Below are 5,340 nucleotides of genomic sequence, written 5' to 3' on the forward strand. Positions count from 1 at the left end.
TATATATATATATATATATATATATAATACCTTTCTTATTAACTTTGTTTTCTTCCTTTGTTAGACACATGTTTTGGAATAAGGATTGCCCTGAAATTTAGGCACTACTGAATGCTAAATTGCTTGTAAATCATGGATGGTTTGAATGTGACCAACTAACAACCCACTGAGTAGAGTGCTGTGATAACATAGTTGGTTGCTCCTGCACCTGCTGCAATGCCATCCTCTTGCTGAACTGGAGTCCCAATCTATGTGTATTGTCCACTTTGGATTGCCCAAAGCAAGACTATTTTAACTAAGCCTTCGTTCAGTCCCTTCTGGCTTTTCCGAAAAAAAAGACAGAACCCATGAAGCAATGTTAATTTAATCACATGTAGTCAACATGGGGTAAAGTTAGACAACCTTCTTTACAATTCTGAATTAAACATGATAGAATTCCAGGATAAAAAACAACAATAACATCATCAACAACAACAAAAAACAAAACAAAACAAAAACCTCACATCTCAAGGTAAAAGGAGTAAAGAAAAAAACAAGGAAAGAAATAGGCAGAAATCTGTTTTAGAATCAAGTACAAGCAAAGCAAAAGTTGACATTGCCTTACAAGTGTTCTATTTACTACATGGTTCCATCCAGTTCATGAGATTTTAATGTAGTAATGTTTGAGAGCCTGGATCTCAGTCTGTGTGAGAGTGTAGTACAAATGGGGTTTTAAAGTCCTAAGACAGAGTAAGAAGAAACATGTATGCAGGAAAAATCATTGACAATCACATTTAAAAAACCCATCTGCCTTCTCTTTCTCCTTCCACCATAGCATGGTGATCCAGGGTTAGTTCGCTGTGAGGGAAGACCAGCTGGACCACAGGCTTTAAAAACCCAAGCCATGCCCAAGTCTACTGAAGTTCCCGTATTTACAGGGAAGATAAGAACCTGATCCGTGGGTGGGAAATGTTCAAAGACCACTTTCTAACAATCAGATGATCTTTCACTGACTGTAGGGCACAGTTATGCTAGAAGTCTCCAGGAGGTAGTTAGAGATTGCTTGACAATATGCAAGTAGTGAGATTAGATTTTTTAAAAGGAGATACCCACCCAGTTTGAAGGTCTTGCTATACAACCCATGCATTATTTCAAAAGGTGAATAAACCTTGGAGCCCTTAAAGATACGCGAACAGCTTTAAGCATCTAGGATGAATCAAGCGAGACATTCACTCTGTGCTATCTATCCTGACCAGCCATGGAACAACAGTGTCATTTCATCAGAAGTGCCTTGGGAAGGTAGAAATCACAACCGGTGTCTGTGCCACATTCGTCGTGACAAGCTGCATACCTGCAATGACGTGATAGAAGCCTCCTCCTCGGGTCCTTTCTCCCTTTGCCTCTCCCTCTCCTTTCTCTGAGTTATACAGTCCACAGCGGGATCTAAGTTTGATCTCCCGCTGCCGCTTGCAGTTCGATCGCAGCCGGACTCCAGCCGATGCCCATAAGAGACGCGCGCCGGCTGAGCGTGCAGAAAAGGCGAGAGCGCGCCCCGCGCCGCTCGGTCCCTGGCTGGCTGCGCCTGCAGATGTGAAAGGAGCCCGGAGACTTAGCTCTGACTCCTCTCGGCGCTGCATGGGGATATTATCACAGTCTGGGATTTCTATTGGCTCTGAACACCAAACAAATCACACCAGCCGCCCCCCTTCTCTGTTTCACTCAGCGCTTGTTTCTCATCTAACCCACAAACATTGCAGCCACACACACTTCAGTCGCTTGCAATGTTTCTCTTTTCCTCCTTCCAGTCTGTGGATTTACAACCTTGTGGTCAGCGCTAACATTTTTTTTAGCAGACTTCCAATCCAAACCTTCTTGTTTATGTAGAGAAATTCTCCATCCCCTGAACCCGCAAAAACCACTCATTGCCTTCAGATCTTCCTCCTTTTGTTGACGGGTTTGCAATGTGAAGAATGTGGAAAGCCTGTGTGTGATACCTCCACACTCACTCACACACACACCCAGGGCTCCTTTTGTTTTGAATAACTGAGGCTAGTGAAATCAAAAGCAAGCTGAGCCTAATAACCTAAGTGAGAGCTTAACTAATAAAATCTTGAATGAATTCAGTGCAAAACGCTCATTGCTTGAGTTTGTTTTCTGTTCCAAATAGCGCTTTGGTCATTATCATCCTTATTTTTGTTTATTGAATGCAGAGGTTTCTAATGCAAGTCAGATTCTTCAGCATTCAGAGCACATGAACAGTGACGCCAGAGCAATTCTTGTGCTGCGTGGGCTTGGTGTGCTGTATCAGAGGACCATGATGCCGGCCTGCATCAGTCTTTCTCTCCCTCTCTCTTTTTCCTGTCTTCTCTTTAATTATGTTTTGGTCTTCTCTGCACTGACTATCTCGGGACCGACATTCTCTTGGTGTGATTCATTAGGCAAAGAAGGCTGTTCAGACTCCACTGATAAAAGTTTCCTGGGTGAAGATTTTTGATCTGTATATGTCAATAGAGATGAACCTTTGGCCCCTCAACAGGGAAAGGGCCCAAGAAAAATCTTCTGCAATCTTACAAACTTGGCTGGGAAAATTTAGAGTAAAATAAAGTTTCACTGTGTTTTATAAAACAGACCCTCCCTTAGACTTCTCCCCAAAATCAATTTCACTGGTGCTTATGGAAATTTTAATGACAGTTATTCTTGACAAGGAGCCATTGCTTCTGAAATCACTGAGTTCTGTTTTGATTTTTGACCTGAAAGTTCCCCCTCCCCCCCAGAGTATCCCTTTTGTATTATATACTATTGGCTATTTGCTATTCTGATTCCAGTTTAACTCATAGCACATTGTGTTGCAAAGTCACGGGAAATAATATTCTTAACATTTATTATCATCAAAAAGGCTACCTGTTTTCTTGCTTGGGCACATTCCATGAATTCTGGACTGTAGGCTTACTATCAGAATGAGCCAATCTGAAATTGACAAAAGAAATATAAAACAAAACCACATTTGGCTGTTGGTTTCTGCTAACCAGTCTAACTTCAAATGGCATATCCTTATTACTTTAACAACTCTAGTCCATTCCCTTTCTTTAGGTAGGCGGTTAAAACATAATTATACTGTCATAAATCTTTGAATGTGTAGTGTGTTTCTTCTAAAGATCTCAACAGCCTTAGCAAGGAAGGAGCTGAGTTGTAGGTAAGATTTCCCAGGTGGAGAAACCATCAAAAAATGATAACATGACTTGCTGAAGGTAGACAGCAAACAGAGCTGGGAGATTATATGACTGCCTTCCTTCCTATCTTTCTGAGATTACCTTTTCATACAAACAATTGCACTCAAAGGAAAATACAATGACTACAACAGATTCTGGTTCCTGCCCGCCCTTGTACAGAAGAGCTAACCACCCATGCGATCATCTCTCCAGTGTGATACACAGTCATTTTACACATGATTTTGGAACAGGTCATGACACTTTTAGATTAGTTACCAATAATTTGCTTTAGAATTGCTTTTCTAAAAAAAAAAGTCAGTGATAAAGGCAAGCAGATCATTATGTTTTGTGCTTGTTATTTTTAAGAGATTCATTATAGCTCTTCATATCATTGGAAAAACAGTGTAATTAAAATCATGGGTAACGTAAAGTCACAGATAATTCTTAAAATTCATTTTAGGTAATAATTCAAGCCCTCTTTCCTTCAGTTAATGAAGAGCAAAACTGGATGATTTAGGGGATACTGCTTTTATATCCAATCAGTTATGTGGTTAGGAGAAAATAAATCAACACTATTAAGTTTCCTACTTTTATCCTTTTGAGCATTAGGCTACTTTTATAAGATTTTTAGGAAAAAACATTTTACAAATGCTCAGTATGCACTCTATAAATGACATAGACAATGGTAATAATAAAAGCTCTTTTCTAAAAAAATTGTTGGAGAGAGCATGTGGTTGCCAAAGAGAATCAGAGAAAGAGAGAGAAAGCACTCTCCCCAGTGTGTCATGGTCATGCTGTAAACCTTTCTCCTTTATGTTTCCATCCCATTGGGATTTGGGTATGCTTGCACACATATCTGGCATATTTCTTAAAACATAAGGACAAGGATTTGAACCATGGTTGGCCATGTAGAATTGAGCTCCCTTAACCACTAGGCTATAGGGAAGTCCCATAATAAGAAAACTCCAGCAAATCAGCATGCATGATATTAAATTGCCACACAGATTCATGCAAAACAATTCTCTTGTATTTTCTACCATCCAGACACATCAGGATCATACTATTTAGCTTAGCACAGCATGTTTTACAGGAGATATTCACAAATTGACATGTATCCAAAGAAGCTGATAAGACAGTGGTTCTGGATATAGTAATTTATGAGATGCTAGAGAGATCTGGGCATCTTCTGTTGGAAAAAAGACTTGAAATGATGATGTTAACATATTTTTAAATATTAAATGTGACAGAGAAAATGTGATTACCATCCATACAATGCTTCAAATGTATTATTATTTTTATTAATATTTTTGAATTTGAAACTTTAAACAACCCTATGGGGGATATAGGGTAAATATTATTGGGCTCATTTTTCTTTTTTAGATAAAGAACATTTGTAAAGTAAAAGTTTGTATAATGTCATCTGATTTAGTTATAGTGATGGCTTTAGAGGATGGGAAAAACTTTAAATGGGTTTCAAACCTAGCACTCTTCTGGGGGAGAGCTCATGGATGTGCATGAAATTTAGAATGAGGGACCAGCAGTTAGTGTAATGGCTATGTCACTGAACTCCCATGTAGTCGACTGTGGTTGGAGTCCCGAACCTGGTGGCATAAATTCATGCCGGGTGCATGTGTGTGCATGCCCAAGATCCCGAGAGGAGAATGGAGAAGAAAGGATTGCAGTGTGACCATCCCTCCTGGGGGGTGCTTTCTCACTTTCTGTCTCTCTGTCTCTCTCTTTCTGGCGAGCGCACACGCTCTATAGCAAAAACCTCTCAAAAAAAAAATTCAGAATGAGAAAGTAATTTTCACCATTAAAGCTTTTGGCAATTGAAAATATTTCTTGTCAAATTGATGATTTGGAGCTTTTGATATAAATCTCCTAAGCGGTCAAGGAAAGGACTTGCATTCATTTAAAGAAATTTAAAAAAGCATTGTTATAAGGATGAGTTTAAATGAACTAGAGTTTATTTCAGTTTGAAAGCATATTTGAATTTATGATTGATTTTTAAAGTATGTAAAAGAATCTGTAATTTCACTGAACTAATGGTATGTTATAAAAAAGGTCATGATTATGACCTAAATATATTTCTGGACTATAGATGATTAAAGATGACATTTTACCCTTTTTTTGATATGTCTATATGTTCTAT

At 38.8% G+C, this 5,340-nt stretch overlaps 1 protein-coding gene across 1 annotated transcript in view; it reads right to left on the reverse strand.

Annotated features, from left to right (window-relative positions):
* GREM2 (gremlin 2, DAN family BMP antagonist) overlaps positions 1 to 1,736 on the reverse strand; it is a 150,577-nt gene extending 148,841 nt beyond the window's left edge. The window contains 1 exon segment of the mRNA XM_006142361.3: positions 1,331 to 1,736. The gene's annotated coding sequence lies outside the window, so the exon portion shown is untranslated.
* Between the last annotated feature and the right edge of the window lie 3,604 nt (positions 1,737 to 5,340).

Source organism: Tupaia chinensis, unplaced genomic scaffold (assembly GCF_000334495.1).
Source record: "Tupaia chinensis unplaced genomic scaffold, TupChi_1.0 Scaffold000074_1, whole genome shotgun sequence".
NCBI lineage: Eukaryota > Metazoa > Chordata > Mammalia > Scandentia > Tupaiidae > Tupaia > Tupaia belangeri.